The sequence below is a fragment of the Choloepus didactylus genome, chromosome 3 (genome assembly GCF_015220235.1).
Source record: "Choloepus didactylus isolate mChoDid1 chromosome 3, mChoDid1.pri, whole genome shotgun sequence".
In the NCBI taxonomy this organism is placed as follows: Eukaryota; Metazoa; Chordata; class Mammalia; order Pilosa; family Megalonychidae; genus Choloepus; species Choloepus didactylus.
The window spans coordinates 216,117,531-216,143,986 of NC_051309.1; the positions used below are offsets into that span (position 1 = coordinate 216,117,531).

Here is a 26,456-nt window from a genome sequence, read left to right on the forward strand (position 1 = left end):
CTCCTGGAAATTAAAAACTTTTGCACCTCAAAGGACTTTCTCATGAAAGTAAAATGACAACCTACACAATGAGAGAAAATATTTGAAAACCACATATCCTATAAAGATTTAATATGCAGAATATATAAAGAAATCATTCAAATCAACCACAAAAAGACTAACAATCCAATTTAAAAATGGATTAAAGAAGATTTGAATATACTAATGGACAAAAAACACATGAAAGATGCTCAACATCATTAGCCATTAGGGAAATGCAACTCAAAACCACGATGAGATAACATTTCATACCCATTAGAATGGCTATTTAAAAAAAAAAATTCCTAGTGTTGGAGAGGATGTGGAGAAATATGAACACTCATTCATTGCTGGTGGCAATGTAAAATGGTGCAGCTGCTGTGGAAAATAGTTGGCAGTTCCTCAGAAAGTTGAGTATAAAATTACCATATAACACAGCAATCTCAGGTATATATCCAAAACAATTGAAAGCAGGGACTAGAACAGCTATCTGTACACCAGTGTTCAAAGCAGCATTATTCACAATTGCCAAAAGATGAAAGGAACTCAAGTGTCCATCACTGATGAATGGATAAGCCAAATGTACATACACACAATGGAATATTATTGAACCGTGAAAATCAGTGAAGTTCTGATCCATGCGAGAATATGAATGAACCTTAAAGACATCATGTTGAGTGAAAAAAGCCAGACGCAAAAGGATAACTATTGTATGATCTCACTGATATGAAATAATTAGAACAGGCAAACTAGTACATAAGTTACCATAGGGCGGGATGGGGTTGGGAATAGGCTTAAAAGGTAGAGAGTTTCTATTTGGGATGATGGAAAAGGTTTGGTAATGGTTGATGTCAGTGGTAGCACAAAATTGGGCACACAATTAATAGCACTGAATTATATATTTGAATGTGGTTAAAGGGGAAATTTTAGGTTGCATATTGGTATAATAAAAATTAAAAAGAAATCTGAGATGGTTCTGTGAACAGTTGTTTGTACATCATGGATGATTGTATGATATGTGAATATATCTCAACAAAACTGAATAAAAACAAAACAAAACAAAACAAACAGAAATCTTGATATATCTTTCCATATATTTTCCTTGTGGTTAGTATGAGGTTAAAATTTAACATCTGAAATATATAAGCATCATATTTGATTTGATACCAACTTGACTTCAGTAGCATACACATATACTTTTCCTGCACTTCTCCATCCTCCCACTTTTTTTTGTACTTTTTACCAATTGTATTTTTGTAAATTGTATATCCAAAACCATATATTTATCATTACTTTTCACGAGTTTGTATTTTAGTCCCTGTAGGAAGTAAGAAGTGGAGTTACATACCAAAAAGTACAATACAGTAGTACTGGCATCTCAGAGCAGTTCACAGCCATGCTCCAGTGCAAGGCCTTCCTACACGGGTGCACAGCTGAGGGCATGGATGAGGTGGTTCACAGAGCTGGAGCAATGTGAATAACCTGGTATCCTAGGGCCAGCTGTACCAGGACACCAGGCTGAGGAAGAGGGCAAGTTTGAGGAGAAGGCAGAAGAGCAGGTGGCCTAGAGCTAGCTAACTGGTAGCTGATATACTGTGCAAGTGGTATGACTCTTTGTTCTCTCACAACCTGTTCTCTGGTACCCACATCTCACTGTGCTGTCTTTCCTATCTTGTTATCAAGTGCTGTACAGACACCAACATTAAAGCATTGTCATAGTGTGAAGAAAAAAAAGTAAGTTCTATTGGTTCATCTCTGGAAACATCCCTCTGCCCTCACATCTCTCCTGAGCATCTTCCCATTGTCAGGAGGTGGGAGCTGTCTTTGAACCCAATTCTGAAAGATCTGGGTCTTCCATTTTGTTCCCTGAGTATCTCAACCCCCAGCAGGCATCCTTCACTCAAGGGTCAGTGGGCATGAGGTTGCTCTGAAAGAGTTTGAGGGTGTGGTTTTTGATCACTTGTTGTACGTTCTGGAGCCATGAGCCACAGCTGAGGTCCATCCAGGTGTAGCTGGAGTCTGCCTTGGTAGTGCGATCAGCTCTTTGGGCCAGCATGGCCTGGATGCACTTCACGGGGTTCCCCTGCACAGCATACAACAGGGGTGCCCCTCCATTCCACTCGTGGATGTTGATGTCCATGTCCTGCTCAAGCAACAGTTCCACGATGTCCATAGAGTCACCAGTACTGGTCAGTGACAGGTCTCTCTTCCGCTCTTTGGCCAGGACGTAGGGATGAGCCCTCTACTCCAGCACGAAGAGGACGACCTTGATCTTGCCAAAAGCCAAAGCCCAGAGGAGGGGGCTGAAAACACGTCCATCTGGCTTGTTAACTAGGTTGTCACCTATTCCTTAGCTGTTCCTTTAGCTCACTCTGCTCCCCCTGGGCTGCAAGTTGGTGGATGGATAGGGAATCCAGGGTGGCAGGCAGAGCTGCCAACGGTTGTTTCCCCTGCTGCCTGTTGCTGAGGGTGGTGGGGGGCTTTAGCGAGCTGCCTGCTTGAGGTAAGGAGATGCCTGCATTGGCTTCAGGATTCCTGTACTCTGGGGTGCAGGGGAAGAGGGTGAGGGCCACAATGTCCCAGCCCTCTGGGCCCTCATCACCAGGGGTCTTCAGGTCCCCGGGCCCTGGGGCCAGGGGCTGCTGGGCCAAGCTGAGGTCTTCCACACATTGGGTGGGCTCCACAGGGGACCTCCTCACACGCCTCCTCTGTCTGCAGGTCCTCAAGCTGGGGTCCCCCAAAACTTGGGGGCCCAATTCACAAACTTTTTTTCTATTCTTTCTTCATCAAGTCTGCTATCATTGATGTTCCATTTTCCAAGAGTCCTCAAAATTCATGGTCCACAGAGGACACTATTACTTGTTTTGCAGCACTGGTGTAAATTTATTTTTAATTATTTATTTTTCTTGTTATTTCAGTGGACTTGAAGATGAATGGATAGACATATCTGTGCTTATTCTTCCAAAACTATTCTCTCTTCCCATTCTATTTTGCATTTATCTTTTTCCCCTAATAGATCTATAAAATATAGAAAGGGATGTTTTACAGTTTCTCACAGCAATCCTATATTTGTTTTATATAATTTGATGCTTTTTATGAAGCATAAAGTTTCATGGCTATTATAAATTTTACGTGGAGTTTTACTATTATGAATTTATAATGGCCCTCTTTTCCATGGGAAGCTTTTTGCCTTATATAATATTTTGTTTGAAATCAAAAGGGCCAGCCTTCCTCCCTTTTTTATTTCATTTATCCAATAAGCCCTTGCTTATCCTTTAAAAACATTCCTTGTCAACATTAGGTGTTTCTTTAGGCTTAAGCAGCATATGTCCAAATTTTTTAAAAGTCTTTTTAATGGGGAGTTGAAATAATTTGAATTTATTATTTTAGCATCTACTTGGCCTGGCCTCTAGCATCTTCTTTTATATTTCTATATTTTATGCTTCCTTATTGTTTTCTTGATTTATGTCTTTTACTCTGTGAATTTATGCTTTGTTTGCTTTTGCCTTTTCCAGTGTTCTAAGATAAACATGCTTCTCAAAATTTTTGTCTTTTGGTTTTTGGAAAATGGTATAAAACCTATATTCATTTTTTTTTTTTTTTTTTTTTGGGTATTTTGGAGTTCTTATTTGCAAACAAAAGAAACTAACTCTGTTTTAATTAGGGGAAAAAAAAGGACTTTATTTTAGAAGGGTAAAGAGTGCTCACAGAATTGATAGAAGGAGGGTGAGCACACACAGAGAAGACTAGGGCAGCACTTCATGGGGCAGGCCACACCCCGGGACCAACAGGTCCCCGGATGCTCAGCTGCCACCATGGCATCTGTGTACCTGGACCTGCCTCCAGGCACTTCCTCAGTTAGTGACCTGCTGCCCTTCTGGACGCTGGACTCCACAGCTGCTGCTGCTTCTGGCTATCACTTGCTTCACATTAATGTCTCAAACAGGAGCACCCAATAGCCCTACTTAAGTCTCCAGCCTGTCTCAAAGTTGTCAGGTGTTTGAGAAGGCAAGTTTCTGGCCTTTTCTGCTTCTCTATTTTGGCCAGGTCCTGCTTGTGCTGTTCCCCAAGGTCCAGATCTCCACTCAATAGTCCTTCCTCCTCTAGTTTCACTACAATCTCTTCTCAAAATTTTATAAACTGACTGAAGTAAAAAGTTAATTACCACTCATAAATGCTACAGACAAAAAAAGGGTAAAGAGACAGTAGGGAAAAGGGAACTTGGTTAAAATATATTTATAATAAGGAAGTGTATTAGTTTGGATTCTCTAGGGAAACAGAACCAGTAGGAGTTATCTGTAAATATGAGATTTTATAAAAGTGTCTCATGCAACTGTGGGGGTGCACAAGTCCAAATTCTATAGAGCAGGATGCAAGCTGGCAACTCCAGTGAAGGTTTTCAATGAATTCCAAGAGGCTGGCTGGCTGAAGTAGAAATGAAAATTTTCTCTTCTGGCTGCTGAAGTCATCACTTCCACTTTTAAAGCCTTCAACTGATTAGATTAAATGTTTCTCCTTACTGAAGATGCTCTCCTTAGTTGATTGTGGATGTAATCGGCCATAGATGCAATCAACTTTCAGAAGATTAAAGTTCACGAAATGTCTTTGCAATAGCAGTTAGGCCAGTGCTTGCTTGACCAGACAACTGGGCACCATTACCTGGCCAAGTGGACACATGAACCTAACCATCACAGGAAGGAAGTATGGATAGAGATTGTATCTCCTATTTCTTTAATTGACCACATGACTGTAGATCTGCCCTGTCCCTTAAAACCTTTAATGATGAAAATGTTCCAGACTTGCATTATTCAATGCAGAAGCCAGTAGCCGTATATGATGAGAAAACAATGGACGTGTGGCTAGTGAAACTGAGGAATTAAAATTTTAATTGTAGATAATTTTAATTAATTTAAATTTAGATTTAAATAGCCATATAGGCAGGTGGCTACCATATTGGACAGCACAGCTGTAAATAGAATAACTTCACTCACCATGACCCATAGAATGTGGTTCCCTTTGCCTTCAACCATTTTTCTTTTTTTTCCAAATGCAATTTTATTGAGATATATTTACACAGCATATAATCCATCCAAAATATACAATCAGTGGTTCACAATGTCATCATATAGGTGTGTATTCATTACCACAATCAATTTTAGAACATTTTCATTACCCCCCCCCAAAATAAATAAATAAATAACCATACTCCTTCGAATTAGGCTTTTTCCTACCCAAATTCTTTGCCCAATTTCTAGATAACCCTGAAACCTGGCTGGTTCTGCCTGGGTAGAGCTTCCCTAGTTATCTGCTTAATATAGACCTTGGACATGTTAGAAGGGGTCCAACCACATTCCTCTCTGTCCTTACTGAAAAAGAGCAACTTCATGTCCTTTTTATATAATTTCAATTACCAGTCAACACTTTAATCACTATTTTTAAAATCTGTTCATCCAATGGCATAAAGAAGACAAGTAACCTGTTGGCAATTTAATGGGTTATGTCCTTCCTTGAGAAAAAACTTCAAAACTAGTGAATAACAGAGTTATGAGAATGTGTAAAATTTTTGCAAGTGTATTACTAGGTTTAATTCCTAGTGGTATCACACCTGCTTCCAGCCATTGGTACATGGGTCCACGTCCTAGCTATAAAAGAAACAGAATATACCTGTCATCCTTCAGGACTGCAGGCTTACCTGGAAAGGAATTGTCTTTCAAGTTCAGTGGCTCAGTTTCTCATAGACCATTACAGTGTTCTGTAAGTCCAGTTGCTTTTGGATGATGGGATTCTTGATAAAACCAGTAGTTGTTGTTTTCTTGCTCTTTTTCCTTTTCTGTAAAGAGAGTTTCTTGGTCAAAAACAAACTTCTTTGGGACATAATGCCTGTACATAAGGCATTCAGTAACGGTGGTACTTGAAGATGTAGAGTAAGGAGGCAAGGAAAGACAAATCCAGAGTAAGTAAGGATACATTGCTCCCTTTACCAGGAAGGAAGGTTTCCAATATAGATAACCCTCTGCTAGACAGCAGACTGGCTCCCCAAGTGTATAGTATTAAATTAGGGGCTCAGGCTTCATCTCGTAGCAGGAAAATTGGGCACTCAGCAGGGATAGTAGCTTGGCCAGTCTTTATAATGGGAAGTCATGGTTGGTAATCCCACACATAAGACCTCAATAGTTCTGATCCCATAAGAGTGGATTAAAAGAACATGGCTTTTGTGGGGTACATAACAGATTCAGACCAGCACAAGGGGCATGCTTTTTCGCAGGTCTCACTTTCTAACCTTTGGTCTTATGAGACTAACAAAAGAGCTCTGCTTTGCTTTTCAGAGGCTTTCTCTTGCTGCATGTTATTTTGCAATTTAATAAATGTTTTGGGAAAAAACATACCATATACCTCATGTCTTCTAAGTCTTTATCAAATGCTCTTCTGATTTCTCTTTTCCCCTGCAGCAGCACTCCTTCAGGCCTTGTATTGGGCTTTACACTACACTCACGTCTTCTTGCCCATGTTCAAATTCATTAAATGCCCCGTGGTGAAAACAGCTGCAGAAGCCAGTTCTCCTCTCTTTTCCTCCCTTTATGGAGTACTATTTAATTTAGACCTTGTTGCCTCAGTAATTGTTCTGATTTCAGGAAGATAATTTTTCTATTTCATCTCGATTTTATAGTTCTAGATGGGAACACTGGTCTGTGGCCAAGTACTGCAGACTACCCAGAAGTGAAAGAGTCTAGATATTTTTGAATATCTTTCTCTCTTTTCATGCATGAGTTGCAATATAACTGATTTCAGAATTTTGGGGACATAGCATTTTCCTCAAAACTGTAAACATAATATTATTCCATTGCCTTTTTGGCCTTTAGAGTTAGATGAGAGTCTGATTTTTATTCCTTTTGTAGATAAATTTGTTTTTTTGATCGCTGGGTGTTTAAAAGTTTTTCAAAAAAAATTACCTGTCTTAATGAAAACAATTTTTTCAGGATGTCATTTTATGTGGATCCCTTTTCAGTAATTTTGACCGGTTTACACTAAGGTCTTTTGATAGCTTAGAGAGGGCTCTTGCAATTAAGCTTTAGATTTTTGTGCTTTCCAATTATTTTGGTGTTTTCCTAAAAATTCCTGCAATTCTTAGGTTCAATCTCTATTTCATTTATTTTTAGCTATCAGCTTTTCCATCAACTTTTTAAAATCACTTTGGATGTTTATACTGCATTCTGAAAAATTTAAATTTATCCAGTTATTTTATTTCTGCTTGACTACATTTTTCCAAATTAAATCTTAATGTTTCTAGAATCAATTTGCATTTAAATCCTAATATTGTGATTTTATCTTCCTTAAAATGATTCTACCTAATGTCACTTTCTCTCTTTTTTACTCATTTTACAGTCTTCTATTCTTAGTTTTCCTTTTTATCTTGACTTTCTCCTGCAGTTTTATAGAAGTCATGAATTGTAAATATGGCAAACTTGATATTAAAAATTTTCTTTTCTTTCCTTTAGCAAATAATTTTCAGAGACTTGTTATTCTTGTACATTTTTAGGATTACTTTCCTTTCACTTTCATTACAGTATTTTAAAAAGATCAACTTTATTGAGATATGTGCCAGTTTGAATGTATTATGTCCCCCAGGAAAAGCCATATTCTTTGATGCAACCTTGTGGGGCAGACATATTACTGGGGATTAAGTTAGAACGTTTGGATTAGGTTGTTTGCATGGAAATGTTCCCCACCCAACTGTAGGTGATAACTCTGATGAGATAATTTCCATGGAGGCATGGCCCCACCCATTCAGGGTGGGCCTTGATCAGTGGAGCCATATAAATGAGCTGACAAACAGAAGGAACTCAGTGCAGCTGAGAGTGACATTTTGAAGAGGAGCTACAGCCAAGAGGGACACTTTGAAGAATGCCCAGGAGCTGAGAGAGGAGCTGCAGATGAGAGACAGTTTGAAGATAGTCATTGAAAGCACACCCTTGCTCTGGAGAAGCTAAGAGAGGACAAATGCCCCAAGAGCAACTGAGAGTGACATTTCTGAGGAACTACAGCCTAGAGAGGAGCATCCTGGGAGAAAGCCATTTTGAAGCCAGAACTTTGGAGCAGACACCAGCCATGTGCCTTCCCAGCTAACAGAGGTTTTCTGGACGCCATTGACCATCCTCCAGTGAAGGTACCTGACTGTTGATGCATTACCTTGGACACCTTATGGCCTTAAGACTGCAACTGTGAAACCAAATAACCCCCCCCTTTTTTTAATATTCATTTTATCGAGATATATTCACATACCACGCAGTCATACAAAACAAATCATACATTCGATTGTTCACAGTACCATTACATAGTTGTGCATTCATCACCAAAATCAATCCCTGATACCTTCATTACCACACACGCAAAAATAACAAGAATAATAATTAAAGTGAAAAAGAGCAATTAAAGTAAAAAAGAACACTGGGTGCCTTTGTTTGTTTGTTTGTTTTCTTCCCTCATTTTTCTACTCATCCATCCATAAACTTGACAAAGGGGACTGTGGTCCTTATGGATTTCCCAATCCCATTGTCACCCCTCATAAGCTACATTTTTATACAATCGTCTTCAAGATTCATGATAAACCCCCTTTTATAAAAGCCAATCCATTTTAGGTGTTTTGCATGCTGGCAGCATTAGAAAACTAGAACAAGATATAATTTGCGTTTATTGAAATACACTCCTTTTAAATGTAGAGTTCAATGAGTTTTGTCAGTTGTATACACTCATGTCTTCAATACTACAATCAAGAAACAGGATATTTCCATTTTCTTAAGAAGTTCCCTTGTGCTCCTTTGTGGTCAGTTCCCCCAGTTTTTCCTCATGCAACCACTGAACTGAGTCTATCACTATAGATTAGTTTTGGCTGTTCAAGAATTTCAGAAAAATTGAATCATATTGTATAAGTACTTTTTTTCCCCAGCTTCTTTTGCTCAGCTTAGCATTTAAAAAATTCATCTGTGCTGTTACACGTATCAGTAGTTTTCTTTTCATCACTGAATAGTGTTCCATTGTATGAATAAAATACAGTTTGTTTAATTGTTTTTTTTTTTTTTGATGGTGGACACTTGAGTTGTTTCCAGTTTGCAGCCATTCTAACGAATCTGATATGAACATTCATATATCATCCACTTTCTCTTCATGTTTACCTTTAAATCCTTATATGTACTTAATTCTGGGCTGATAATTCAATCATTCCTGTCTTTTCTTTGTTTCTATTAACTTATTTTTCTAATAGATATGGGTGACATTTTTCTGCTTTTCTGCATGTGGAGTCATTTTCATTTGGATCCTGGACATGTTGAATGGCTGGACTTGATTTTTTTCCCTTCCTTTAAAGATTTTGGAGTTTTTCTGGGTCAGAATGTTAATGTATCTTGTGGATAATTTTTAAACTTTTGAGATTTATTTTTAAGACTTTTTTTTTAGAAAGTAGCCAGAGTACCCTTTTCTCTAGGGTGATTTTTAGCCTTCCTAAAGTGTGGTCTTTATGGGTCTCTTTTTCCAGAAGTTCAATGATGCCTCCTCACTCTGGGTTGTTAGAACTCAAACAGCTTCTGTATCACGTTAGGTGATTTTCAGCTTTTCGCTTCCCAATAGTTGTTTTGCCTGGTAGTTGTGCTTTGCCCAGCCTGATGAAGTCTCCCCTTATGCATCTGCAGCTTAGTATTCAGCCAAAGACAAGGAATCCCCCATGCAGATTTCTGCAGCCCCTTCTCTATGTTGCCTTCCTCTTGGGTGCTGTAAGCTACAAATATCAGCTCACTGAGCCAGGTGATCTCTGTCTCCTCAGCTCCGAAAGACTGCTGCTCTCTACTTGGCTTTTCTCTACCTGTTCCAGGGTCCAATAAACATCTATGGGCAGAAAGCTGGGCAGTCATGGGACCCACTGTTTTCCTTGCCTCAGAGATCACAATCCTGTGTTACCTGTTGTACAATGTCTGAAAAAAGTTGTTTCATATAATTGTTGAAGATTTCTCGACATTGTGGTAGGAAGCCTAGTTCAGTACCAGTACGTCATCATGGCCAGAAGCAAAAGTCGTACTGCAGTATTTTCAAGAGGTTATTTTAAAATTAATTTTTCCATTTAATAATTGTAAGATGAGAAGAAGTATATCCACTCCCAGTGTTTTCTGCAAGTCCAGTTGAATTGTTTGTAATGTGACGTGGATTGACTTATGTAGCTCAGTTCCAACATGTACTTGTTTTGGTCCTCATTCTGGCGGGTGTGGACCCATTGTACATAAGATCTCTTCAGGATGTTATTTCAGTTATGGTGTGGCTTGACTGGATCAGGTTGGGCTTTAATCCAGATAACTGGAGTCCTTTAGAGCAGAATAAAAGTTAGATGGGATGAGCAGCCAGAAGATGGAAGTCAATGGAAGTTGGAAGGGAAAAGAGAAGACACCACTGTATGCATTATCATGCAACAGAAAAGCCAAGGAATGCCAAAGATTGTTGGCCAGCCAGAGAATACCGACCCTGGGAGGAAACAAGCCTTCTAACCTCTGAAACCATGAACCATTCAATTACTGTTGTTAAGTCAACCCATTGTTTGGTATTTGTTTTGGCAGCTAGGAAACTAAAACACCATGGTATCTACCACTCTCTGTTCATTTGGGAAATGGTTGAAATCTCTTCTTGCACATATAGCTAGACAGAAAATTGATGTTCATTGCTCTTGAATACACACTCAGAGATTACTTGCCTGTTATGTAATACTGCTGGGCTTGACTGCATGGAATATTCCAACCCACAGGTTTGAGGTCTTTTACACTGAGTAAATCTGTTATGAAACACGTGACTCTCAGTATATCCTGGAATCAGGGATCTTCTTTTTGTTATCCAGGAGGGAAATTTTCATTTCTCTTCTTTCAGAGCTACAAAGTAAGACTCTCCCAATCTCTCTCTCTGGAAAGTGCAGTCTGAAGATGTTACAGCTGATATTGCTTCAGCAAATTTGACACCATGAGAGTAGGTAGAAGAGGAACCATAGCTGCGGGTGACTGAGCTTGTACCTCGGCTTGCCAGGCCTGGGCCAGGGGACCTGATCACCCCCTGGGGAGGGTAGTAGGTACGGGCGTGAGTGCCCTCTGCAGCCCCCCCCGAGCCTGGGGAGCGAGGTCAAGGCAGCTCCCTTTTCCTCACCCAAATTGCCACTGGCAGGGGAGGCTTGCCGGAGGAAACCGCCTTTCTCCCAACTGCCCTTTCCCCACTTCCTTATCTTACCCACTCACTCCCTGGTGCCAAGGCCACTCCTGCCACCGCCAGCGCGCATGCCCGTGGCCAGAACAACCCCCGCCCCGCTGCAACGGTTCCGGCGTTCTCTCAGAACCAATCCTAGCCCCTATCCCTTCAATATTGCCATTTAAGGCTACTTCACCTCCTTTCCAGCCCTGCCCTTCTTACCAGCCTATATAACCTGTAATCACCCCTGAATAAATCTCTTTGGCGCATACTCCTACTGGATGAAGAGTGTCTTGTCCTTATCGCCGCCCTCCATACCTTGCACGCCTCCCGCCGAGGACCCCGGCCACGTCCTCCGCCTCGCCCTCGCCTCCGGGAAAGAGCCCCCGCCGCCGGTACCCTTTAAGCAGCCCCGAGAGCTGAGGGCTTAGCTACCGGCCGCCCCTCCCCCTAGAAGCAGTAACCGCGACCGCACATAGCAACAGTAAGAAATGGGATCCTACTTTAATTTATACAAACGTATTTATTGAGCATCTATTATATTTCAGACACTCTTCCAGGAGTTAGGGATACAAAATTTCTGGAGCTTACATTTCTGTGAACGAAATCATTGCACTCATGCATCAAAATGGCCTTAAAATGTGTACTGTCTTTATATTTTGAAGTTACAAAATAGCCATTTTTCCATCTTTATTGTTTAAAGCAATTCGAGTTAATTTTATTTTATTTTTTTTAATCATCATTTTATTGAGATATATTCACATACCATGCAGTCATACAAAACAAATCGTACTTTCGATTGTTTACAGTACCATTACATAGTTGTACATTCATCACCTAAATCAATCCCTGACACCTTCATTAGCACACACACAAAAATAACAAGAATAATAATTAGAGTGAAAAAGAGCAATTGAAGTAAAAAAGAACACTGGGTACATTTGTCTGTTTGGTTCCTTCCTCTATTTTTCTACTCATCTATTCATAAACTAGACAAAGTGGAGTGTGGTCCTTATGGCTTTCCCAATCCCATTGTCACCCCTCATATGCTACATTTTTATACAACTGTCTTCGAGATTCATGGGTTCTGGGTTGTAGTTTGATAGTTTCAGGTATCCACCACCAGCTACCCCAATTCTTTGGAACCTAAAAAGGGTTGTCTAAAGTGTGCATAAGAGTGCCCTCCAGAGTGACCTCTCGGCTCGTTTTGGACTCTCTGCCACTGAAGCTTATTTCATTTCCTTTCACATCCCCCTTTTGGTCAAGAAGATGTTCTCCGTCCCATGATGCCGGGTCTACATTCCTCCCCGGGAATCATATTCTACGTTGCCAGGGAGATTCCCTCCCCTGGGTGTCTGATCCCACGTAGGGGGGAGGGCAGTGATTTCACCTTTCAAGTTGGCTTAGCCAGAGAGAGAGGGCCACATCTGAGCAACAAAGAGGCATTCAGGAGGAGACTCTTAGGCACAAATATAGGGAGGCCTAGCCTCTCCTTTGCAGCAACCGACTTCCCAAGGGTAAAACTTATGGTAGAGGGCTCAACCCATCAAACCACCAGTCCCCTATGTCTGTGGTCATGTTAGCAACCATGGAGGTGGGGTAGGCGAATACCCCTGCATTCTCCACAGGCTCCTCAAGGGGGCACTACATCTTTTTTTCTCCTTGTTTTTCCCTTTTTTTTTTTTTTTTTTTTAATTTTCCCTTCTTTTTTAAATCAACTGTATGAAAAAAAAAAAGTTAAAAAGAAAACAAACATACAATAAAAGAACATTTCAAAGAGACCATAACAAGGGAGTAAGAAAAAGACAACTAACCTAAGATAACTGCTTAACTTCCAACATGTTCCTACTTTACCCCAAGAAAGTTACATAATATAGCAACATTTCTGTGAACTTGTTCCTACTATATCCATCAGAAATTAACAGACCATAGTCATTTCTGGGCATCCCCAGAACGTTCAATAGCTTATCTGTTCTTCTTGGATTATTGTTCCCCCTTCCTTAATTGCTCTCTACTGCTAGTTCCCCTACATTCTACATTATAAACCATTTGTTTTACATTTTTCAAAGTTCACATTAGTGGTAGCATATAATATTTCTCTTTTTGTGCCTGGCTTATTTCGCTCAGCATTATGTCTTCAAGGTTCATCCATGTTGTCATATGTTTCACGACATCGTTCCTTCTTACTGCCGCGTAGTATTCCATCGTGTGTATATACCACATTTTATTTATCCACTCATCTGTTGAAGGACATTTGGGTTGTTTCCATCTCTTGGCAATTGTGAATCATGCTGCTATGAACATTGGCGTGCAGATATCTGTTCGTGTCACTGCTTTCCGATTTTCCGGGTATATACCGAGAAGTGCAATCGCTGGATCGAATGGTAGCTCTATATCTAGTTTTCTAAGGAACTGCCAGACTGACTTCCAGAGTGGCTGAACCATTATACAGTCCCACCAACAATGAATAAGAGTTCCAATTTCTCCACATCCCCTCCAGCATTTGTAGTTTCCTGTTTGTTTAATGGCAGCCATTCAAACCGGTGTTAGATGGTATCTCATTGTGGTTTTAATTTGCATCTCTCTAATAGCTAGTGAAGCTGAACATTTTTTCATGTGTTTCTTGGCCATTTGTATTTCCTCTTCATGGAACTGTCTTTTCATATCTTTTGCCCATTTTATAATTGGGCTGTCTGTACTATTGTCATTGAGTTGTAGGATTTCTTTGTATATGCAAGATATCAGTCTTTTGTCAGATACATGGTTTCCAAAAATTTTTTCCCATTGAGTTGGCTGCCTCTTTACCTTTTTGAGAAATTCCTTTGAGGTGCAGAAACTTCTAAGCTTGAGGAGTTCCCATTTATCTATTTTCTCTTTTGTTGCTTGTGCTTTGGGTGTAAAGTCATTCCAGGTCTTGAAGATGTTTTCCTACATTATCTTCTAGGAGTTTTATGGTACTTTCTTTTATATTGAGATCTTTGGTCCATTTTGAGTTAATTTTTGTGTAGGGGGTGAGGTAGGGGTCCTCTTTCATTCTTTTGGATATGGATATCCAACTCTCCCAGCCCCATTTGTTGAAAAGACCATTATGACTCAGTTCAGTGACTTTGGGGGCCTTATCAAAGATCAGTCGGCCATAGATCTGAGGGTCTATCTCTGAATTCTCAATTCGATTCCATTGATCTATATGTCTATCTTTGTGCCAGTACCATGCTGTTTTGGCAACTGTGGCTTTATAATAAGCTTCAAAGTCAGGGAGTGTAAGTCCTCCCACTTCGTTTTTCTTTTTTAGAGTGTCTTTAGCAATTCGAGGCATCTTCCCTTTCCAAATAAATTTGATAACTAGCTTTTCCAAGTCTGCAAAGTAGGTTGTTGGAATTTTGATTGGGATTGCATTGAATCTGTAGATGAGTTTGGGTAGAATTGACATCTTCATGACATTTAGCCTTCCTATCCATGAACATGGAATATTTTTCCATCTTTTAAGGTCCCGTTCTATTTCTTTTAGTAGAGTTATGTAGTTTTCTTTGTATAGGTCTTTTACATCTTTGGTTAAGTTTATTCTTAGGTACTTGATTTTTTTAGTTGCTATTGAAAATGGTATCTTTTTCTTGAGTGTCTCTTCGGTTTGTTCATTTCTAGCATATAGAAATATTACTGACTTATGTGCATTAATCTTGTATCCCGCTACTTTGCTAAATTTGTTTATTAGCTCTAGTAGCTGTATCATCGATTTCTCAGGGTTTTCTAGATATAAGATCATATCATCTGCAAACAATGACAGTTTTACTTCTTCTTTTCCAATTTGGATGCCTTTTATTTCTTTGTCTTGCCGGATTGCCCTGGCTAGCACTTCCAGCACAATGTTGAATAACAGTGGTGACAGCGGGTATCCTTGTCTTGTTCCTGATCTTAGAGGGAAGGCTTTCAGTCTCTCACCATTGAGTACTATGCTGGCTGTGGGTTTTTCATATATGCTCTTTATCATGTTGAGGAAGTTTCCTTCAATTCCTACCTTTTGAAGTGTTTTTATCAAAAAGGGATGTTGGATTTTGTCAAATGCTTTTTCAGCATCTATTGAGATGATCAATTGATTTTTCCCTTTTGACTTGTTAATGTGTTGTAATACATTGATTGATTTTCTTATGTTGAACCATCCTTGCATGCCTGGAATGAACCCCACTTGGTCATGGTGTATGATTTTTTAATGTGTCTTTGGATTCGATTTGCAAGTATTTTGTTGAGGATTTTTGCATCTATATTCATTAGGGAGATTGGCCGGTAGTTTTCCTTTTTTGTAGCATCTTTGCCTGGTTTTGGTATTAGATTGATGTTAGCTTCATAAAATGAGTTAGGCAGTGTTCCATTTTCTTCAATGTTTTGAAAGAGTTTGAGTAAGATTGGTGTCAGTTCTTTCTGGAAAGTTTGGTAGAATTCCCCTGTGAAGCCATCTGGCCCTGGGCATTTATTTGTGGGAAGATTTTTGATGACTGATTGGATTTCTTTGCTTGTGATGGGTTGATTGAGGTCTTCTATTTCTTCTCTGGTCAGTCTAGGTTGTTCATATGTTTCCAGGAAATTGTCCATTTCCTCTACATTATCCAGTTTGTTGCCATACAGTTGTTCATAGTATCCTCTTATAATTTTTTTAATTTCTTCAGGATCTGCAGTTATGTCACCTTTTTCATTCATTATTTTGTTTATATGGGTCTTCTGTCTTTTTGATTTTGTCAGTCTAGCTAGGGGCTTGTCAATCTTGTTGATCTTCTTGAAGAACCAACTTTTGGTGTTATTTATCCTCTCTATTGTTTTTTTGTTCTCTATGTCATTTATTTCTGCTTTAATCCTTGTTATTTCTTTTCTTCTACTTGGTTTAGGATTGGTTTGCTGTTCATTTTCTAGCTTCTTCAGTTGATCCATTAGTTCTTTGATTTTGGCTCTTTCTTCCTTTTTAATATATGCGTTTAGTGCTATAAATTTCCCCCTCAGCACTGCTTTTGCTGCATCCCATAGGTTTTGGTATGTTGTGTTCTCATTTTCATTCATCTCTGTATATTTAGCAATTTCTCTTGCTATTTCTTCTTTAACCCACTGATTGTTTAGCAGTGTGTTGTTTAACCTCCAGGTATTTTTGAATTTTCTAAGTCTCTGATGGTTATTGACTTCTAATTGTATTCCGTTGTGGTCAGAGAATGTGCTTTGAATAATTTCAATGTTTTTAAATTTATTGAGGCTTGTTTTATGTCCCAGCATATGATCTATTCTGGAGAAAGTTCCGTGAGCACTAGAAAAGTATGTGTATCCTGGTGATTTGGGATGTAATGTCCTGTATATGTCTGTTAAATCTAATTCATTTATCAGATTGTTTAGGTTTTCAATTTCCTTATTGGTCTTCTGTCTGGTTGATCTATCTATAGGAGAGAGTGATGTGTTGAAGTCTCCCACAATTATTGTGGAAACCTCAATTGCTTCCTTTAGTTTTGCCAGTGTTTCTCTCATGTATTTTGTGGCACCTTGATTGGGTGCATAGACATTTACGATTGTTATTTCTTCTTGCTGAATTGCCCCTTTTATTAGTATGTAGTGGCCTTCTTTGTCTCTCAAAACATCCCTGCATTTGAAGTCCATTTTATCTGAGATTAATATTGCTACACCTGCTTTCTTTTGGCTGTAGCTTGCATGATATATTTTTTTCCATCCTTTCACTTTCAGTTTCTTTGTGTCCCTATGTCTAAGATGAGTCTCTTGTATGCAACATATTGATGGTTCATTTTTTTTGATCCATTCTGCGAATCTATATCTTTTAATTGGGGAGTTTAATCCATTTACATTCAACGTTATAACCATGAAGGCATTTCTTGAATTGGCCATCTTATCCTTTGGTTTATGTTTGCCATATTTTTCCCCTCTCTCTATTAATATCCTTTATTGTACCCATACCGAATGTCTTTAGTACTGAACCTTTCTCCAAGTCTCTCTGTCCTGTCTTTGTTTCTCTGTCTGTAGGGCTCCCTTTAGTGTCTCCAGTAGGGTAGGTCTCTTGTTAGCAAATTCTCTCAGCATTTGTTTGTCTGTGAAAAATTTAAGCTCTCCCTCAAATTTGAAGGGGAGCTTTGCTGGATAAAGTATTCTTGGCTGGAAATTTTTCTCACTCAGAATTTTAAATATATCGTGCCACTGCCTTCTCACCTCCATGGTGGCTGCTGAGTAGTCACTACTTAGTCTTATGCTGTTTCCTTTGTATGTGGTGAATTGCTTTTCTCTTGCTGCTTTCAGAACTTGCTCCTTCTCTTCCATGTTTGACAGTGTGATCAGTATATGTCTCAGAGTGGGTTTATTTGGATTTATTCTATTTGGAGTTCGCTGAGCATTTATGATTTGTGTATTTATGTTGTTTAGAAGATTTGGGAAGTTTTCCCCAACAATTTCTTTGAATACTCTTCCTAGACCTTTACCCTTTTCTTCCCGTTCTGGGACACCAGTGAGTCTTATATTTAGACGTTTCATATTATCTATCATATCCCTGAGGTCCATTTCGATTTTTTCAATTTTTTTCCCCATTCTTTCTTTTATGCTTTCATTTTCCATTCTGTCATCTTCCAGGTCACTGATTCGTTGTTCAACTTCCTCTAGTCTTGTACTATGAGTGTCCAGAGTCTTTTTAATTTGGTCAACAGTTTCTTTAATTTCCATAAGATCATCCATTTTTTTATGTAGTCTTGCAATGTCTTCTTTATGCTGTTCTAGAGTCTTCTTGATTTCCTTCATATCCCGTACTATGGTCTCATTGTTCATCTTTAGTTCTTTGAGTAGCTGCTCTAGGTGCTGTGTCTTTTCTGGTCTTTTGATTTGGGTGCTTGGGCTTGGGTTATCCATATCGTCTGGTTTTTTCATATGCTTTATAATTTTCTGTTGTTTTTGGCCTCTTGGCATTTGCTGAACTTGATAGGGTTCTTTTAGGGTTTGTAGACCTATTGAAGTCCTTATCTGTAATTTATCAGACCTACAGCTTCGTGGAGTACACTTTCTCTAACCATCAGGTGGCATCCACGAGCCACCTGTTCTCCACAAGCCAGTTCTCCCCTGCTTAGCCTTTTTGGTGAGTGGGTGAGTGAGTCTTGTGGGGCCCAATTGGTGTACCAAGCTTGCGTGTGTAGTTGGTGTTGCGCGCCCTGTATATGGGGCGTGTTTCTGGGCAGTCAGGGAGGGGGGGGGGTGGCTCTAACAATCAAATCTCCCTGGTGATCCTAGAGTTTTAAAGCTGCTGCAATAGTCTAATCCTTCAGTTCAGTCCTGCCACAGTTTGTCTCTGCCACTGACCCACAAGTCCTTGGTATTGGCGTATGGCTCCTGAGACTTGCAAGTGGGCCCCTCTTCCAGGCTGTGCACCCCGGGACCTCTGTTGAGGGATGACTGTGGTATGTCATAGGTGAGTGCCGTCCCCCCAGGGCAGTTCTGGGCTGCTGGGCTGTGTAGGGAGGCTCCCAGTCTGCTGAAATGATGGCTGAATGGGGCTTTGTTAATTCACACTGCTCCACCTTCCCAACTCTGGGACAATCAGCTGAGGTTGCAGGGAAGGCTAATGTCCACGCCCAGTTTTGTGGTGTGTGCCTGTTATTTGAAGCACTTCCGTCACACTGGGTTGTCTGGGGCAGCTCTGGTCTATGGGGCTGGCGATGGGCAGGAGTGTTTCCTGTCCACCAGGATGGTGGCTGTGAGCGGACACCCCCCTTTTCTTGGGAAGTTGTGGTGTTTAGTGAATTTTCTCAGCCACTGGATTATTGCCTTTTGTCTCAGAGCTCTCTTAGTTCTGCTCTTGACTTGCCGTGCCCAAATTGAAAGTCTTTGAAGCTTTCTGTATTGGGCTTCTTAGAGTAATTGTTTTAGAAAGAGAAAAAAGGATTAAAAAAAAAAAAAAAAAAAAAAAAGGGCCCTCCTAAGAGATCTAATGGGTTATTGAAATGCTAAGAGACAAAGCAACCAGGGCCATTAAGGACAGGTCCACAGGGCAGAGAGATCAGCTTTTCTTCCGGATTTGCATATGCGCCTCAAGGCCTGAGCTCCGCCCTTCCCCTTTCTGTGTTCACCAGAACTCCAAAAATCCTCTGCTTTTATTTTGGAGTTTTTCGTGTTGTTTTTTTTTTTCTATGCCTGTCTCCTCTCTGCTGGGCTGGCTGCTCTCAGATTCTCTGGTGTCTGGTCTCAGTCTATCTATGGTTGGAGTTTGGATCAGTAGAATGAGTTTCCGATAAGGGCTGCCACTGCAGTTCTCCCTTCTCCTTCCCGGAGCTGACAGCCCCTCCTCCCACGGGACTGAGCCTGGCAGGGAGGGGCGCGGGTCCCCTGGCCGCAAAAACTTACAGATTTCGCTGATCTCAGCAGTTCGACATTTTCATGAGTGTTGTATGAAGTATGCCCGAAGACAGATTGCTCTGTGGTGTCCAGTCCATGCAGTTCCTGGCTTTCTACCTACTTTCCTGGAGGAGTAACTGAAACATACAGCTCACCAGTCTGCCATCTTGCCCCTCGAGTTAATTTTATGTTAGTGGCAAACAAAAGCATCCTAAGTATTACAGAGTATTTCGTTGGGTTACATGCCCATGTTGAAGTTTGACACTGACAATTCCCTATCCACCTTCTAACTAAATTCTTGCCTGGTTATTTTTTTATAGGATGTGAGTATCCAATAGAGCAATAAGAATGGCAGTTAAAATTTATTGAACCTTTACTAAGTATGCATCAGGTACTTTTCTAAGCGTTGTATATGTGTTCAGTCCTCAAAATTACCCAACAAAGTAAGTAGTACTATTCCCCCCCCATTTGCAGATCAGAAACTGTAAACTTTCCCAAAGTCATATCACAAGTAAGTGTGGAGTCAGGATTTGAACCCATGAAGTCAGTCTCCAAAGCCTGAGCTCTTAGAGATAACATTATTTAACTAAACACTTTTTTTTAGCTAACAATATTGTGAATGTATTTTTCTACATTTACGTATCCTCGTACGACATTATTATTAATTGTTACATTGTATTCAATTATATGTATACCATGCTCTATTTAACCAACATTCCCTTTTGGGCATTTATGTATGTATTTATGTTGGTTTCAAATTTTTCATTTGAAAATAACACTGCCAGTTACCCACCCCCATCCATCTCTCTCTCTCTCTCTATATATATATATATATATTTCCTAATTATTTCCTTAGAAAAGTTACTAGAAGCAGAAATTCTGAAGCCAATGGCCAGTGTATTTTGAGATTCTGATGAAAATTGAAAAATTGACTTCAAAAAGATGTATCAATTATACCTCTACCTAGAGTATATCTTCCTCTGTAGTACAAAATTTGGGAAGCTTTAAAATTTAAACCAAAAATTCCTCCATTACCTTTTAGTATGTATTTTTCTGTTCCTGGTCACTTTATTTCTCAAGGTGATCTGTCTTATCTTTTGTCCCCTTGGATATTGTCTATCAAAATTTTGTATTTTAACTATATATTTTGATTCCTCATCTTTCCTAGTTTTAAAGGATTAGTATGTGAACTTTCCATGGGCTTAGGTTTTTTCCTGAGCACTCACTAAAATTTTCACTTCACAGGGCCTTTAATGAGTGAGGTAATTACCTAGATAATTGTAACTGAGAATGCTATTAGAAAGAAAAGATATGTTTGAGGTCTGAATAGCTTAATTTGACAACTTACTTAGATCTCATTAATTAGCTTCCTGTTTTCTTTTTTTATTGTTTTTAAGTTTAGATATCAAGGTGAAATTTAAACTCATGTTTGTAAAGAGAAACAATTTAATAAGTCCAATCTAGTTTATATTATAATAATACAATGTTTTTTTCCCCCAAACTTCTTATGGACTATTTAAGCAATATTTTTGCCCTTATCTTTAATTGTTAGAAAGCAAGTTTTAGAGTGAAGTAGAACCGACATTAATGACAATAACTACAAAGTTAATATTGATTATGCTTTTTTCCCTCCATGTCTTTTTAGATTGTTTTCTTCACACTTTTGTTACTCTTCTCCCTGGTTTTGCAAGCTACTCTTTCTAGCTTCAGGCCTCTAACTATTTTGAAACATAAAAAGAACATCAAAGTCTTTTATCATGTGTGTTTTGGCTCTAATTCGACGTTGACAACACTGAGGGGCTTGCCCTTACACCAGGCTCATGAGTTTAGTTCAGCGATGCCCTCCATTTGTCTGTAATGATCCTCATATCTCATCCCTGCTGGAATCTTAGAAGATGGTTATTGAATGATGTTAGATTCATCTTTGGAGTCAGAAAATCCCAGAAAGCATCTTTTCATGGAGACATTTTATTCCACCTCTTGAAAACATTCTGAACAAACACATTCACTTTCATGTGTATATAATGCCTAATAAAGTAGACCATCCTGGAATAATGGAAATGAAGAGCAGAAAGATTCAGTTATATTGTTCTTTTTGGCTATAATTTGTACCACAGATTATTTCTTAAAATTAAAAGTAAACTAGTCAAAATATAGCTTTCCATTTGTGTCCCAATTGGCTGGACTTCAAAAATTAGGATACTTTCATTAAATATCTATCTTAAGAAAGTGTTGCTTACATCCCAGTCCAGTTATCTATCATTTACTATTGTATGTATTTAAAGCTTTAAATTTTTTTTAAGTTTTATGAGCATTTATCTTGTAAAAATATTGATTCAAAACTAGTCAAAGCCTAATATCTTTACAAGAAAAGTTCTGAATTAAAAATCAAAGAATTCTCAAGTGAGGTTTTTCACTAAATGTCCCTTAGAAAGATGAGTACTTTTCTCTGCTTGTACTTGTGGTTTGTTTTCATATCTGCAGAGCTGTGGAAGTAGTCCACAATGCTATTCTCAAATTCTGACACCATCTGAAGACCACCCCATATCTGACACTTATTCCAAGTTCAGGGATTCCAAAACTATTCACTAGAAACACTCGCAGAACTCACTGGAAGCTGTTATACTTATGGTTATGAAAACATAGAGATTAAAGTCAGCCAAGGGAAGAATCGCATGGGGCAGAATCCAGAAGATTCCAAATGCAGAGCTTCTAGTTTTCCTCTTCCGGTGAACTCATGGAAATGTTCACTCCTCTGATAATGAAGTCTGACACTATGCATGTAGTGTTGCCAACCAGAAAAGCTCATCTCATTCTTGGTGTCTTGTATTTTTATTGGGGCTCAGTCACATAGACATGATTGGTTTTCTTTGTGGCTAACCTCAATCCCCAGCCCACTAGAGGTTGAGATGATATCATGCCACCCAAAGCCCGTACCAGAAATCATATTATTATACTATCTGACATGACCCAAGGCCCCCAGGTAAATAAAGACCCTCTTATTAGGCAGGACAATCCAAGGCTTTAAAAATAATCTCCCAGGAGCCCAGGGCAAAGGCCAGACTTCTCTTTGGGCAAAGTTAAATTCTTTACTATACAATACCAAGTTTAGCAGTTGCCTTATGATCACTGAATGAATAAGCTGGTGATATTTTCAATTCATTTAAAGTAGGGATACTGAACTGTCATTTCAGAAAGGTTACAGGGCTTGTAGATTTATTTGTAGGTAGTTCTGCTGAGAGCACTTATAGAGTGTCCCTGTAATAAGGTGATACTGAAAGACCTATTCACTGATTCATTCAAATAATAATTGTGCCTGATATAGTTTAAATTTTTAAGGAAGCATTTATTTTTTGACCAATATTAGGTTGGTTGCCATTAAGCATTAACATACAACAAGCTTACATTGTCTAAAAGACAAAAAAAAAAATCCTTTCTGAGAGTATATTAGAGGAAATTAATTCTGTGGCTAGAGAAATGTATTTGCTTAAGGGTTAAGAAAAACATTCTATATTCCACATAAATGCATCTCCACTTGATTATCAAAATACACATATTATTTGGTTAGGAATCAACTTTTAGAGTGTACAGTGAAGGCACACATGGAAAAAGTTGTCTTTCTGAAAGTGTTGATGGTTAGAATTCTACAACAGAGATTGTTCATTCCCCGTTGTTTTTTCCAGTCCTGCGAGGGTTCTGTGTTGTCTCTGTCAGAGTTACCCCTTCCCCCCAGGACTCCCCTTAGATGAGAAGATGTGCACCAGGTCATCACCTATAGTCTTCCGCATCTTGATTAATCACAACTCCATCCTTCCAGTTGCTCAGACTGAAAACCTTGTAGCTATCTATCTGTATTAGTTATTACTGCTGCTTGTAACAAGACCCATTTATTAGCTCACAGTTCTGGAAGTCAGAAGTCTCTGCCCAGGTTCTTACAAGCCAATGTCAAGGTTTTGCCAACTGCATTCTCATCCAGAGTTGGAGTCCTCTTCCAAGCTCATGCAGGTGGTTGGAAGAATTTAGTTCCTTGCAGTTGTAGAACTGAGGTCCCTGTTTTCTTGCTGGATGTTGACTAAGTTTTGCTCTCAGCTCCTAGAGGTGACCCCCAGGTTCTAGCACATGACCCTCCCACAAAATAGCAGCTTATTTCCCTGAGCCAGCAGGATAATCTTTCTCTAGTCTGCTGAGACCAAATCTTATGTAATGCTACATAATTATGAGAGTGACTATACCATCAACTTTGTCATTTAACATAATCTAACCAAGGGAGGGACTATCCCATCATATTTACAAGTCCCACCCACCTGCAAGACGAGGAGATTATTCAGGGCATATACACAGGGATAGGGAATCTTGGGGGCTAACTATCTTAGAATTCAGCTCACCACAACGTCTTTGTATTATATTATTTTACTTAATAAAATAATGAATTGTTTTTGTAATATGAAAAGAAACTTTAAATTAATAAAATTTAGAAGGGGACAAAATAAACCAAAGACTTTAGAGCTCCAAATAAGTAGGGGAAAGAAAAGAGAATTTTAAAGTTCAGTACTTCTAAAAAGTTGAGAAAGGTTAAAAAGAGACACAAAGAAAAATGCATGGTTAAAAAATAATGTAAGATGATAGAAATAAATACAAATTTATCAATAATACAATAAATGTTAATTGATTAAATCTGTCAGTAGGAAGAGATTTTCATGTAGGTTAAAAAAATACAATTCAACTAGTTGCATTTTAGAGTGTCCCTGTAATAAGGTGGTACTGAAAGACCTATTCACTGATTCATTCAAATAATAATTGTGCCTGATATAGTTTAAATTTTTAAGGATTCATCAGTGAACAAATCAAAGTCCCTGCCCTCATGAAGCTTACATTATAGTGGGGAGTGTTGATGATAAACAAATAAATTATATAATGTAATGATGCTAAGGACCACTAAGAAGGAAGCAGGGTGAAGGGGTAGAGGGTAGTTATGGGGTGGGAGGCTACATTTGAGATGGGCTGTTTGGGAATGACTTTCTGAGAAGTAGAGATCTGAATGGATTGAAGGAATGAACCTTATTGGTATCTGCAGGCAGAACAACCTCAGTCCCTGAGATGGGCTGCGCTTGGCACATGCTGGTCAATGTGGCTGAAGCAGAGTAAGCACCAGGGGAGAAGCAGAGGGAGAAAGCAGCTGGGGACAGGTCACTAGGGCTTTAAGTTAAAATTAAAGAGATGGGGAAATATATTTATTGAGCACCTATTATGTGCTGCACTTGAGTCTTAATTTTGGAAATTCAAAACGGACAAGACAGACATGGTTCTGGCTCTCTTGGGTCTTTTATTGCATCATCCTCTCCAGTGAAATATCATTGACAGCCCTTGATAATGGCGGGGTCACTCAGGCTCCCCTAGGGCAGTGAAAACAGCTCACTTTATTATTTCTTTCCCTCCCTATTGTTCTAAAGCTATGATCTTTTGTTGACTCTTTCAAGAATTAAATTTAAAATATTGTATAGCTGGGCTGATTTATGTCAATCTTTTGGTGAATGAATTACTGACTGCGCAACCATGCCACAACTTCTGTCCGTTGTGTAATGCAGCAGCAGGAGTTCTCCAAAGTGCGCGTTGCGTAACAAACCACATTTTATTTGTATGCATTTGAGCTTCCCAAACAATCTTTGGAAAGCATTTACTTATACCCACAGAGTTTCCAAATGTTTGTTTCAATTGTTGAAGGGGGAAGTGGTGGTTTGGAGGACAGTAGAACTGTTTATTTTCCCTGCCCATTTTGCATGTTTCACTCCATTAAATCTAGGTTTTGAAGTTTATAAAATGATTTATTTGCCACAATTCAATGGCAAATAGGACATTTCCTCATAAGTGTTTTTGAAAATGTATGGTGATCCCTTCAGTGCTTCATTTGGTTGTGTGGAGATTGCCAAAGTCCACAGCTCTCAGGTTTTTGCTTAATGCAATCAGGAGAATGTCTCTTTCCATTACTGAACATTTAAAACTCATGAGAAAAATTGTTAGTTCTGGAGTGGAGGTTCTATGCAAGCATGGGGAAGAGGCCCTGGATAGCAGCAGAAATCACTCTCCCAATTTGGAGTCAAAACAAGTGAAAACTAAGACAGAAAATATGTTTATGCTTGCTGTCTTAATGTTTGCTCTCACTATGTCCTAAGCTATATTGAATTATGTTTGCAAATAAGCAAGGAAAATTTAAACATTGAGTGTATGTGTGTTTCTTTTATTAGAGGTAACTTTTAGAGCAGGGGATTTTTCTGATTTTTCCTATTGGTAATTGTTAGAGAGGAATGTTTCTTCTCAATTTGAAGTTTTGGGTTTTTTTTGGAGGGAGTGGGTGGGTGTGTAAAGAATCCCGTTGGGTTAGTTCTGCCCTTTAACTCGTTCTGTCTGGTGGTATAGAATAGCACCTGATCAGTACATGTGAGAAGATTAATTGGGCATACTCCTTTCAGCTCTTATTCCTCCTAGGAGGGAGACTGCCCTCAGAGAGCAAATATTGCCCTGTCCTCTTTCGGCCCCATGACGAAAGGCCAGCTATGTTGTCCACTGCCGCCTGGGACCAAGAAGTGGGCCTTATGCTGATATTTAATAAACATGTCTTCTTACCCAGCTGTATCCATATCCAAGTTTAATTTCAGCCTCTACCTTTAGAATCCTGTTTGGAAGAAGGGTGCTGTGTGTTGGTTCCACATCAGAGAACTCAACGATAACTCAAAGAGCAGTTCTATGTATGTAGAATGCACAAAGTCAGTTATCCACCATCACCACAGGAGAAAGAGCCAAGTTCAAGCTAATTGGCTAAACTGGCAAATTCCAACAAAGGTGTGTCCCTCGCAATAACTGCTGTATAGAAGGCCCCTGGC

The 26,456-nt window shown here is 39.2% G+C and overlaps 1 pseudogene; it reads right to left on the reverse strand.

Moving 5' to 3' along the window:
* Positions 1–1,918: 1,918 nt before the first annotated feature.
* Positions 1,919–3,835, reverse strand: LOC119530646 (annotated as a pseudogene).
* Between the last annotated feature and the right edge of the window lie 22,621 nt (positions 3,836–26,456).